Source organism: Pinus tabuliformis, chromosome Q, assembly GCF_031772625.1.
Source record: "Pinus tabuliformis cultivar Carrire ecotype Pingquan chromosome Q, CPIR1, whole genome shotgun sequence".
Taxonomy (NCBI): Eukaryota; Viridiplantae; Streptophyta; class Pinopsida; order Pinales; family Pinaceae; genus Pinus; species Pinus tabuliformis.
In genome coordinates this window covers 726856572-726871147 of record NC_142296.1, presented here as the reverse complement: position 1 = coordinate 726871147, position 14576 = coordinate 726856572, and the positions used below count along the sequence as shown (strand labels likewise).

Sequence of the window (14576 nt, the reverse complement as noted above, 5' to 3'; positions counted from 1 at the left end):
AAGATCTATGTTTAAATTAAATTATTCCTGGGATGATGTGGGGTTCAGTGGCAAGGGCTAACCAGCCATATATTGAGTCTTAAATGCTGGGCCAGCTATGTATGTGGTGCAGGTCAGGGATAGCATACATAACCATGGATTCAGATCTCCGGCGGCCAGCATGTGTTTCCGGTGGAGTATGCGGGACCACGCAATGACAGTACGTCTAATTTATTATCGCAGATTCCCATTTATCTTCTCACATGGGAAAGCCATTTGAATTTGAAATTTGATTTCCCGCTTTGTTTTCAAATTTCTTGTTTCGCCTTGTTATCGGATGACATTCTCTCTTTCATCCACAGAGTTTCAGGTTTGCGTTGGTGTTGGCCTGTGTCTGCAACGTCATCATAGGGCCTTTCACAGCTTTGTGGCCAAATTTTTGGATTTATTGCAGCTAGTTCATATCGTTATGGCAGAGTGCAGACTTCACATTTGTAACCCACAGGTCTGCTTTGGAAGCTACAGGGTGATAGATGGATCGATCTTTGCTATTTTGGAGAGCGGAATGGAGCAGAGGTAGACGAAATTACAGTAACTTTGTTAGAAAACAAACCAGCATCATCCTGACCAGAAAAGGAATGCAGTCGGTCTTGCTGAAACCAGTCAACATTTAAATCCGACAAATGGTGGACGCACAGGCATGCTGTGCACAAGACGAAGAAGTAACCTGACAGAGATCAAACCGTCAGTAGGGATGGATGCATTCAGGTTCTATAATCCCCGATGGCAGACTCCGTGGAGACCTGGGCTTAAATCCCAGCAGCCATGCCAACGCGATCGAAGAGCTCTTGCTGTGGCCGTGGTAATGGGGCCTCGGATGACTTGCACATCGTCGTCTTTCTTTTTGTCATCGCTGGATAATAACAGATCAACACTGTATTGCACAAGTTCCATTCCCAAGCCATCCAAAACGCTTCTTTTGATGCACCGGGAATATGTCTCCGAGGAAAGAGAATAAATCTCGTCGGGCTTTCGCTATCGATGAAGTCATATGCCAACTTTACCTTTGGAAACGAAATTTCTTTGAGGAATTTCCAACAGAATTTCTGGAGTAGATATAGAAGCCATCGGGAAGAAAATATTAAGAGCCGATTTCCTATTCTTGGTGGTGTTTTCTAAAATTACAACAAGACTTCTGAGGAATTTCCACCCGGATTTCTGGAAGAAATAGAGAAACCATTCCTTAGAAAATATTGTTGTCTAAAATTACACTGTAGTTTTGCTTCCAAAGACGAAACAGAGACAACATGCCAAACCCGACAGTAATTGCATGCATAAAAACCATCTGCTCACGTTTTAAGTTGAACAACCCCCGGATACAAGGAACCCGTGGAACCTTGTAGCATCATTACTTCCAATATTGCGTGAGTTTGAGTGGTCTTTTGAATCAGAATGCAGTGGTAATATTTCTGGTCTTTGAACTCTATTGAAAGGGTTGAATGTATATTAATTGGTTTTTGAACTCTATTGAGATGGTTGAAGGTATATTAATTAATATGGATGGCTAAGATTAGAAATGAATATATATTAATTGTATATTTATTTATCCTAAAAACGATTAAATTCATGAAGTACAAACCATTTTCTATAGGGCAAAATTTGTTTGAAAAAAGTTTCACCTTTTTTTATTTGATTATTTAAAGTTAAGATTGATCTAACATGGTTCCAAATGCTAGGTAATCATTATGTATATGTATTTGTTTGATACTAACTTGACCCTTTGAAATTTACATTATTCTGAATCTAAATAATAATAAATAAAAAATGCTTACTAATGCTTACTAATGAATTTGGTGAACATGATTAATGTCAATCTAATATTAATCTATGTTATTAAGTTTTTGGAATAGTGGCATAATTTGTACATGATAAAACTTATGTTTATCTATATGTCTTAAAAATATTTTTTTTAGGAATTACATAAGAAATTAGTTGAATATGCATAAAGTAACAATGTTGAATGGAAAAATTTACATATGTCAATTTCTATTTTATAAACTTGTGTTGATTTAGAAATGATGAGAAATGTACATTGAAATCAATGTATATGTTTTTTTATATTTTTAGATGTGTTTATTTAGGAATAATGAAAATGTATATTGAAATGTTTTAAATTATTTGATCATATCTCCCCCTCTTTCTCATTAATGGATGTTTTCTTTTTCAAATAATAAAGTCATGTTATTTTAAATTGACAGTTAACATTACACTGATAGAGTAATACATCATAATCTCAAGCATACCTTAATTACAAAAGCTCCTAAAGAATAAATTACACTTTTATTATTGCTGGTTGTCCCACATGTTTATTGTAGTGTAGAGAGAGCTCTTAATAAAAAAAAATCATAACAAATGTGATGAAATGTTGAATCAAAGAACATGTAGTTCCACACAACAACAATACAATGTTAACCAAAATATCCAATCAGAAAAGGATGCCACACATCCTCCACAAAATGGGAGGAGGAAGCCCTCTTACATGACATTTTGATTCTTTGATCTTTCCCCTCTACTTTGATAACTAGGCATATAAATATTTAGAGGAATAACTTTTGAATGCTTAACTCTAAAAAAGAAAACTTACAAAAATTGAATGACAAAATGATCCATTAATGGACATAAAATACCCCTTCAAATATGAGAGGACATGTTTTAATTCAAGGAATACATCCCAACTAACTTAATCACTCGCAACCTAGGAAAAAAATAATTCCCCAAAATTGGAATGGATTGGATGAGATTTGACTTAATGACATCTGAATATCAATCTTATGGAAAAAAAGTTGATGACAACACCTGATGAAGAAAGTGTAACTAGGTTCGGTCTTCATAAATGTAATTTTGATCTTTGTACTTGTAAAAGAAAAGAAACATTATTTTTGTAAATTGTAAAAATGAGTTTCTTTCTCATTGCATAGGTCTAGCACGTGTTGAAGTGCTATAGAAGAGTCAAAGAGTCAAATAAAATATTGAAGAACCCTTCTTGGGCATATATCAAATGTATATAAGTCAACCTAGTGTCCAGATGAGCCCTCTAAAGACAAGCACAATCCTCTTGAAGAAGTCGGCCAACAAAATGATGTAAAAGCTAGTCATGTCGGCTCACGAAAGGAGACACAACATGTTCACTGTCATGTTGGTTTAATATATGGGTCAAACCACTATAATTACCCACCTAGGGTCGCCATAGAAAACAAAGGAAAACAGAGACTCTCTGTAATTTCGTATGGGTACAAGAAGCTCAGAAATCTAGGACAAGTACACGGGTGCAGACATCTTGAATAAATATAGTGGGACAACATTTTCGGATGAATGCAGTGGTTCATAATATCGGATGAGGAGAGCAGTTCTATGTTTCTGGGATGGTCATCATGATCACTGTCTCGGTATAAACAGTGTCGGCATAATTAGTGATGAAGATCTTGGTGCAAGTAACTCTCAATCATACACACTCGGCATTACTTTCTATACATATTCACAGTCTCGACATGATTGTGACCTCATTTTTATACAATATCGACATACCAAACATACTCATAATCTCAGCACAATGGCAACCTTCGTCTCGGACATAATCTTGATGAAGACAAGATCTCGGTGCAACTTTCATATGTTTAAACATACATATCTCAGTATAGAGACCTCGTTGACATGACGATAATATCAGTGAGAGTGCAACAATGGTGTAAGTGAGCATACAACTATGGTGTATCAATAATGATCTCATTCTTTTGATGAATATCTCAGTGATGGTGTATTGATAATCACCTCAGTGAAGCAACAATGATGATGATGATCTCAGCAGTGACAAAGAAGAGGATTGGTGTCTTGGTCTTGGAGTGGACTAATAGGCCAAGGGTCATGTCCTGTATTCATCAATTGGAATCTATACAAGAAGAATTTTGTGCGGGTTTTCCTCTCAAAGAGTGAGGTGTTGACCCTGGAAGAAAGCCAACATCTTGTGTTCTTATCTATTTTTTTTGTAGTTATTTGATGAACTAAAGATGACACACTCTAATATTAAAGATTGTGCTAATAAGAAATATAAAAACACCTCACAAATAGTTATCATGGCAAGAAAAATCTTAATAATCTAATTTCCCTAGATTCTTCAACATGGTATCAAAGCTAAGGTGTGGACGTCAAAGGAAGGGTAGAAAAAAGAGACATTCAAGGATCAACTTCAAGAAGGGAATCAAAGCAAGTTGAATGGCTTTGTCAAGATTGAAGGATCAGTCTACAAACAATAGTCTGCAACAACAAGACAATTCAGGATAATTTCAGTGCCAGGATCAAGTAATCTCAGTCAAAAATATGAAGCATTTAGAACTTGGATCATATTCAAAAGAAGAAAATGTAGTACCTCTCATAGTTTAATTGCTAGACACAAATTCAGTGTTATTACAATCTCTTTCATATCACTGTGATCTCAACAACTTATCGTCTGGAGCATTTTAGGTAATTGGTGCTGGGCAGTGCTAGAAGGTCTCAAAGGAGATATTTGAAAAAGGGATTTCAGTTGTTGATGCTAATCAACTCAAGAAAGGATCTACAAGTCAAAATATTTAGGATTCTACACCAGAAAGGAGTATCACAACAAGAACACAATGATATACAATAAAATCACATCAACTCGAAGATCACCTGGAGGAAGAATCAGTGCATCCTCAACATGATCAAGGTGAATATTTTATCTTCACATGTCAAGTAAGTATTTTCATTAATCAATTTGGTAAAATGCCTTCATAATGCCAAGGTGATCTATAGGTTGGATGGGTCATCAAAGGTCCTTGCATGGAATAAGGAGGATTGTGATTGTCATAATCCTCATACAAAAGAGAAGTCAGTGAACATATCAAGGTCTCCTTTGAATTCATGGGAGGGAACTCTTAAGGTCCTCTCATCCCTATGTAGCAAGAAAGGAGACATAAAAGAGATATATGAAACGATAGAAGATATACTCTCTGAAATTCAATGAAGAAGGTCATATCACTTAGACCTGATTGAAGGTATCAAAGAAAGAAAGAAGGTATAGGAGAGATGATAAGAAGATAATCATCATTATTCTATCTGATAAGCAAGAAAGGAAATGGAAGTTTGATCCTTAAACAAATGTATAGCTAAGATTCAATGCTATGGGAAGGTTATGAAAAGAAAGCTCATATCACCAAAAAGATGGAGGAAGTTAAAGAAAAGGTCCCAAGAAAGAGGTGGTAACAGATCTCTACTACGATTCAAATGGTATCCCTCATAAAAGGGTCCTAACGTAAGCTCTTGTTATACATATTACCATGATAATTAGGTGCATCATGGCATCATGGAAACATTAGAAACAATAACTAGGAACATCAACATGGGAATCATGAAGGAAGAAATCATGGCAATTATACATGAAGGATATATCTCTTGGGAACCTCATTGGATATTGCAGGAAAGGAAGAAGTCATCCAGGACAAGGCTCATCATACATCAAGTCAAAAAGGGAAGACATCTGCAAGAAGGGGAGATGAAAGATCCTCAATATTCTCTGATGGAATCCTCATCATAGGGTTCACTAATCTAGAGTGGAAGAAAGTGTTTCATTAGGAACTCCAACTTATGGAATTCAAGGGATTATGGTATGGTGAAGTAGATCAAGGATTGAAGATCTTTTCAATCAAGGAAGCTATTGGAAGAAGCCTAGATGACTTAAAGGTAAAATGAGGTATTTATGTTTGTATTTAATATTGTAATGTCATGTTGTATGGTTGCATGTAACATGGAACATTACTTCTATCTTGAGTAGTGTGATTAAGGAAAAAGAATCTCCTCCTCTGAAAGGATGCAGAAAGACATAAGTCACACTAGATGAAATTAACATAATATGTCCTCATATGAAGTATGAAGTGGTTGACTACAATTAAGAAACTCTAATTGAAATATCCTGGGGATGGAATGTGTGAGGAAGGAAGATATCATGAAATATGCAACCATGGTGAAGGAAATCAACATACAAAAGACCAATAATTGACTAGGAAATCTCCTAGAAAGATATGAAAACTCTGATGGAAGTCTGAAAATGGAGACCCTTGACAATGGATATCTATGGGAGATGTGTTAGAATGTATGATGTTGATACCTACAAGAAGATGTCATGATGAAGAGCCGTCTCGAAAGGTATGATTTGATTTAATGTTATGTTTTGATTTCTTGGGTAATATCTAGATGAGTTTATGCAAGGCTACTAGAACAAGAATTGTAAGTACAAGTACAACTAGCATTCATGTGGTGGATGGAAATTCCTAAAAGAAACATGATGAGGAAGAAGTAGCCATATGACGAAGGTTCCAAATATGTATCAAGAAGGCCACTTTCCATGAGGAAAGGAATGACATGACAAACTAAGAAGGAAAGTAATCGGTGATTGATGCCCTACAAGGATGAATCTCAACTGAAATTCATGACATCAAGGAAAGGATTTGATCGAGAAACTGATGGACCCATGAAGAAGAAGTTTTTGATGAAAAAGGAGATTCCCTTGTTAAGAGGGAACTTTGACAGGTCCCTGATAAAGAGGGAGATTGGATTCAGTCACCCTTGGTTAAAAAGGAGAGACAATTATGTTTTTCTATTTCATGTGTCATGCACTAGTCCAGGACTAACAATAGTAAGTCTTAGTGAAGGCCATGAAGATAAATGTATACACATGGTGAATGTATCCTCCCTAATTGAGAGGGAGAGATAGGAAAAACATTCTTGTCTTCACTTAGGAAGAAAGAATGGATGATTGGGTAATCATCTAGCATCTGATGCTCTTTAAGGATGTGTAGGGAATCGAAGATAAGAGTAGGCAAGAGGACTGATATTATTTTAGGGTTGGGAACCCAAAATAAGAAAATCCCTAAAAGGTCATACTCAATGAACGCCCGGGTGGGTATGTACCTTGAGAGACAATGATGAAGGTGTCTATAATCATTGGTCTCACCAGCGTTGTAGCTCATGATCTCGTGGAGAAATGGAGCTATTAGTTAAGGCCTTGCACTATGACAGTGAACATGTTGTGTCTCCTTTCGTGAGCCGACGTGACTAGCTTTTACATCATTTTGTTGGCCGACTTCTTCAAGAGGATTGTGCTTGTCTTTAGAGGGCTCATCTGGACACTAGGTTGACTTATATACATTTGATATATGCCCAAGAAGGGTTCTTCAATATTTTATTTGACTCTTTGACTCTTCTATAGCACTTCAACACGTGCTAGACCTATGCAATGAGAAAGAAACTCATTTTTACAATTTACAAAAATAATATTTCTTTTCTTTTACAAGTACAAAGATCAAAATTACATTTATGAAGACTGAACCTAGTTACACTTTCTTCATCAGGTGTTGTCATCAACTTTTTTTCCATAAGATTGATATTTAGATGTCATTAAGTCAAATCTCATCCAATCCATTCCAATTTTGGGGAATTATTTTTTTCCTAGGTTGCGAGTGATTAAGTTAGTTGGGATGTATTCCTTGAATTAAAACATGTCCTCTCATATTTGAAGGGGTATTTTATGTCCATTAATGGATCATTTTGTCATTCAATTTTTGTAGGTTTTCTTTTTTAGAGTTAAGCATTCAAAAGTTATTCCTCTAAATATTTATATGCCTAGTTATCAAAGTAGAGGGGAAAGATCAAAGAATCAAAATGTCATGTAAGAGGGATTCCTCCTCCCATTTTGTGGAGGATGTGTGGCATCCTTTTCTGATTGGATATTTTGGTTAACATTGTATTGTTGTTGTGTGGAACTACATGTTCTTTGATTCAACATTTCATCACATTTGTTATGATTTTTTTTATTAAGAGCTCTCTCTACACTACAATAAACATTTGGGACAACCAGCAATAATAAAAGTGTAATTTATTCTTTAGGAGCTTTTGTAATTAAGGTATGCTTGAGATTATGATGTATTACTCTATCAGTGTAATGTTAACTGTCAATTTAAAATAACATGACTTTATTATTTGAAAAAGAAAACATCCATTAATGAGAAAGAGGGGGAGATATGATCAAATAATTTAAAACATTTCAATATACATTTTCATTATTCCTAAATAAACACATCTAAAAATATAAAAAAACATATACATTGATTTCAATGTACATTTCTCATCATTTCTAAATCAACACAAGTTTATAAAATAGAAATTGACATATGTAAATTTTTCCATTCAACATTGTTACTTCATGCATATTCAACTAATTTCTTATGTAATTCCTAAAAAAAATATTTTTAAGACATATAGATAAACATAAGTTTTATCATGTACAAATTATACCACTATTCCAAAAACTTAATAACATAGATTAATATTAGATTGACATTAATCATGTTCACCAAATTCATTAGTAAGCATTAGTAAGCATTTTTTATTTATTATTATTTAGATTCAGAATAATGTAAATTTCAAAGGGTCAAGTTAGTATCAAACAAATACATATACATAATGATTACCTAGCATTTGGAACCATGTTAGATCAATCTTAACTTTAAATAATCAAATCAAAAAAGGTGAAACTTTTTTCAAACAAATTTTGTCCTATAGAAGATGGTTTGTACTTCATGAATTTAATCGTTTTTAGGATAAATAAATATACAATTAATATATATTCATTTCTAATCTTAGCCATCCATATTAATTAATATACCTTCAACCATCTCAATAGAGTTCAAAAACCAATTAATATACATTCAACCCTTTCAATAGAGTTCAAAGACCAGAAATATTACCACTGCATTTTGATTCAAAAGACCACTCAAACTCACTCAATATTGGAAGTAATGATGCTACAAGGTTCCACGGGTTCCTTGTATCCGGGGGTTGTTCAACTTAAAACGTGAGCAGATGGTTTTTATGCATGCAATTACTGTCGGGTTTGGCATGTTGTCTCTGTTTCGTCTTTGGAAGCAAAACTACAGTGTAATTTTAGACAACAATATTTTCTAAGGAATGGTTTCTATATTTCTTCCAGAAATCCGGGTGGAAATTCCTCAGAAGTCTTGTTGTAATTTTAGAAAACACCACCAAGAATAGGAAATCGGCTCTTAATATTTTCTTCCCGATGGCTTCTATATCTACTCCAGAAATTCTGTTGGAAATTCCTCAAAGAAATTTCGTTTCCGAAGGTAAAGTTGGCATATGACTTCATCGATAGCGAAAGCCCGACGAGATTTATTCTCTTTCCTCGGAGACATATTCCCGGTGCATCAAAAGAAGCGTTTTGGATGGCTTGGGAATGGAACTTGTGCAATACAGTGTTGATCTGTTATTATCCAGCGATGACAAAAAGAAAGACGACGATGTGCAAGTCATCCGAGGCCCCATTACCACGGCCACAGCAAGAGCTCTTCGATCGCGTTGGCATGGCTGCTGGGATTTAAGCCCAGGTCTCCACGGAGTCTGCCATCGGGGATTATAGAACCTGAATGCATCCATCCCTACTGACGGTTTGATCTCTGTCAGGTTACTTCTTCGTCTTGTGCACAGCATGCCTGTGCGTCCACCATTTGCCGGATTTAAATGTTGACTGGTTTCAGCAAGACCGACTGCATTCCTTTTCTGGTCAGGATGATGCTGGTTTGTTTTCTAACAAAGTTACTGTAATTTCGTCTACCTCTGCTCCATTCCGCTCTCCAAAATAGCAAAGATCGATCCAGCTATCACCCTGTAGCTTCCAAAGCAGACCTGTGGGTTACAAATGTGAAGCCTGCACTCTGCCATAACGATATGAACTCGCTGCAATAAATCCAAAAATTTGGCCACAAAGCTGTGAAAGGCCCTATGATGACGTTGCAGACACAGGCCAACACCAACGCAAACTTGAAACTCTGTGGATGAAAGAGAGAATGTCATCCGATAACAAGGCGAAACAAGAAATTTGAAAACAAAGCGGGAAATCAAATTTCAAATTCAAATGGCTTTCCCATGTGAGAAGATAAATGGGAATCTGCGATAATAAATTAGACGTACTGTCATTGCGTGGTCCCGCATACTCCACCGGAAACACATGCTGGCCGCCGGAGATCTGAATCCATGGTTATGTATGCTATCCCTGACCTGCACCACATACATAGCTGGCCCAGCATTTAAGACTCAATATATGGCTGGTTAGCCCTTGCCGGGTTCAGTGATCAAATTTGAAATTTAGAAGGGTATATATTCATGTCGCACTTCTATAATGAAAAGCATAAAAAAAGAGCAATTCAATTGACAACAGTGAATTATTTTCAATTTTTATTTTTTATTTTTTCATAGGACAATGGTAGAACAACAACCCCATGGATGTTGTGTATAAGGCAGGTATATGAGCCACAACTAATATATCGGATGCATTTACCATTAATGGATAAACAGGAAACCTATATTCCTGCTCCAGTTAAGATAAGGATTAATTTTGTAGGAAATTTTTGTGACCAGAACGTTCAAGCCAATATACAAGTAGCTCAATCAAATTTAAGTTTATTGCATGAATGAATAAATTCAGTAAAATTCGAAACAGGTTTAGGATTCAACAAAAGAGTGTACAAAGGTGTATATATTTTTGGTATCTCTTTTTTTAATATGAAAACATACCAGGAATTGGGAATCCGCAAACAAATCAAATCCAGTATGTTAGGAAGTCTGTTGAATGTGCTCCTCTCCAAGCATAAATCGTGCTTAAACCTTGCTTGACAGGCGTTTGTTGAATGATGAATCTATGCTCCTCTCCAACTTAAATCGTCGTCAAACGTTGCTTTGGGAAGCATTGAGGCACAACCCAGTGAAATTACAAACCTAATACATGGCCCATATTGACATCTAGTCGCTCTCAATTGAAACTACCAAATGTAATGGTATCAAAGGGTAATTGTGACATAATAATTAATAAGAACTTCCATCATATGCACAATTAGAAAAAACAACTCAAAAAGAAATTGTTGTTTTTGAAATGGAAGTAACTCAGAAACTGCCAAATGTAATGGGATCAAAAGGTAATTGTGACATAATAATTAATAAGAACTTGCACCATATGCACAACTAGAAAAAACAACTCAAAATGACACTGTTGTTTTTGAAAAGAAATTTACAAATTCAACATTCCTAAAATTCTAATTTCATAAAAAATGAAATTTAAATAAAAAATTGACAATTTGTCAGCACTTCCTAAAAAAATTTAAGATATTATTCCAATTTTTTTTTAAATGACAAAAATCAATTTTTTTTTTTTTTTTTACTAGTAAAAATTTCTCCCTATTTCTCTAACGTGCCAGAGACACTTTGAAGAACTCTGACGTGTTCAATTTTGATCCCTGGTGGGGTCCAATGAAGTCAATTGACTTATTACAAGTTCAATGATGATCTGCTGTTCCTCAGCAGTGAAGGCACCCTTCTTGAGATTAGGTCTGAAGTGATTAGCCAACCCAGAATGAGCATCATGTTTCCTCATTGCTTATCCTCCCGATTTCCAGGCTTGCTGGCAGCTATCACCGCATAAGTCAGGAAATATCCAGCTATAAATGCACAAACTGTGATCTTTAGTTATCTTCCATCCTCAATCCTCTCTTCTGTGATATCCCATGTTTATTTACGTTAAGTGTCAGACTTTTTTATCTACATATATTCAAGAACATGCTAGTATTGCTTTCAATATAGTAATTTTGTGATATTCTTAGCTAGTGGGCTTGCTAGATTCAAGCTAGTGGGCTTGCTCAGGGTGAAATTACGCTGGTTCATGGAGATTATTGATCTGGAAGGTGGTGATGGATTCAAGCCTCTTGCAGCAGAGAATAGTGGCAAAGGAGAAATGGCAGTGCCTATATGCTCTGAGCTCTGGCATGCCTCTGCGGGTCCTCTCACCTCGCTGTCTGCGAAGGGAAGTCATGTGGTGTATGGTCACATGGAGCAGGTAATGTTTGATTGATTGTCTCTGCATTATCCCAGAATGTAGTTGCTTGTTGAAATTTTGACCCATACAAGCCATTTTTCTGTTGAATTCATTGAAGTTAGAGCAAAATGCAGTTCCGTAGCACGTTTTGATGCTCATTTTAGTGAGATATTATGTTAAAATCCATCAGGAAGGAAGCTTTGAAATAGGCAGGTGACTGCATCTCTGAACGAAAGAGCTTGCCCAGAGTTTGCAGGAAGCTTGTCCAGAATTTGTAAGAGTATGTGTCAACAGTTCGTGTGGTGCTGATTTATGTCAATCAGGCTAGTTTGTGGGTTGTTGATTTATGTGAATACAGGCATCAGAACTTGAGTTTCAGGGTGAAAAACGCAAAACAGAGCAGCTTGTTTTATAACTGCAACGCAGAACGGAGCAACACTCCATGCAAAAATGGGAAATGTTCTTGAATAAGTACAGAGGTGGAGTCAAGCGCACCGTCCTCCATCAAACTAGAAAAATCTTAAGAGAAGAAACCAGGTTTCTCGATATATTTCCTTCTATGGTTATAGAGTAGTTATCAATTTGAACCAGTGAGCATGCATAACACATATCTTTTTGTAATTTCAATAACTATATAGCTCATATCTCATTAAAGAATGCATGTTGCAGAATTTGATACCGGGGATATTTCCTCAGTCCACGGAGAGGGAGAATCTGAAAGAGTTCTAAAGAGGTAACATCTGTAAACATGGAACGGTTTGAACCCATTGAAAATTCTACACAGAATAAAAGAAGTTTCAAACAAGATTCAAGTTCTGAAGCTTCTAAACTAATTTTGTATAGATATTTGTTTGCAATTTCAATAACTATATATTTCAATTTCAGTTGAATACCCTGTTTTCTTATCGGTCAATTATTCTCCGATGTCTATTCTTATATGTATATGAATATGCAGCCCACCTTACTCACTCTGGCTGGACGGATATAGGCTGAACAAAAAGTGAATTACAATATATATCGCAAACTTGTAAATATAATTTTATTATTAATTTTATGTTTCCTAATTGATATTTCATAAAATTAGAACCATACAGGGAAGATTAGCATGACTTTTATCTAACGATGATACACACAAAATTAAATTGCTAAATTTGTAAAAATATAATTTTATTATTAAATTATAATGTTTTTCACTTAAATATTAAAAAGAATGGCACGTCATGAAATTAACTTATATATAATTTTATTATTAAAAAAATAATATTTTCTTTTAGATTCAATTTATTAAGTTTTAGTTGACGTTAATTATTATTACTATTAATATGTGTTAATAGGTAATGCTACTTAATAATAAATAAATTTTGGGGTTCTTTCTAATTTTATATTGATAAATAATATTATTTAACAATAAAATTATAATAATCTTTAAAATATTTGAATATAAAAATAAAAATAAAATGTTTGTGATGTGAAAAATAATAATTTTAATGAAGATGATAATTATTAACGTCCACTAAGACCAATGTGGTTTACTGGATTTTAAGAAGAAGAATCTAGTTGTAATTCTCTAGAATCTTATTTCTATATTAAAAAAGAAGGGAAATAAGCACACCAAAAGATCACTATACTTGGGCTCACTTAACAAGTCAAGAAGATTGGAAGTGTGACAAATGTTAGGGAAATGAGAGCGGATGTGAGTAAGAGTTGGATTGTCTAAAAGAAAGTGTTTTTAATCATCTACCCTCTTAGTATCGCAAATCTAACAAATTCTATTGTCCCAGGGAGTCTTGGGAGTAGACCACCGCCTGGTCTCACTTTGAAGCTCATGAGAATTAGTTCTAATCTCTATTTTTGAGTCTATTCCTCTTGAGTTCTAACCATTGACTATGAGGTTACTTCTTAAACGTGGCAAAAATTATTATATACAAGACAATTAATGCCAAACGTGGCTGCCAAGAATCGAACCTCCAATCTATGAGCATGCAACCATTAGGCCACGAGCCTCTTTGTTATAAATGAAAACAATTTTTTGTTGACTCAATCATGAGTTTAATTTTGATAGTGTATGTACACAATTTTTTTTATAAATAAGTTCATAATGCATCTTGCAAGAAAAAGAGAATGAGACACATAAATGACATTTTAGAAGGAAAACCCTATCTATGTTAATTCTCGTAGATGATTAAATGATCCAAAATTCAAAATTATACTTATTACTAAGAGTACAAGCTCACTTACTGTGTTGCATCATCAAATGCAAGAGGATGATCCCCTAGTTCATCATCCATACATAGTTTGCAATAAACCATTTCTAGATCTAGTTTCCATTCTTACTTTAGAGGGGTGGAGGTTGATATTACCAGCACATACACATATTTGGGGGCTCAATTTTTAGGTTTTAAGTTTGGTTTGAGGGAGGATCTCCAACCTTGAGTGAATAAGGCATATGGGTGCCTTTCTCTTATAAAAAAACAAATGTTTCCAACACCATTTTCAAGGCATCTCATCCAAATTGGACCTTATGGACTCCAATTTGACACCTATAATTTTATATGGTTCAGAGGTATGGAGGTCAAGCTTACTCAGGTTAGATGGGCCTTAGGTCAGGTTATAATGATCTTGACTACAAGCCCACTTACTGTGTTGC

General features: G+C 35.0%; 1 non-coding gene across 1 annotated transcript; it reads left to right on the top strand.

Moving 5' to 3' along the window:
* Positions 1–12979: 12979 nt before the first annotated feature.
* On the top strand, positions 12980–13084 carry LOC149221597 (U6 spliceosomal RNA). The gene has a single exon (XR_016249813.1). It is a non-coding gene; the product is annotated as a U6 spliceosomal RNA (small nuclear RNA).
* Positions 13085–14576: the final 1492 nt, after the last annotated feature.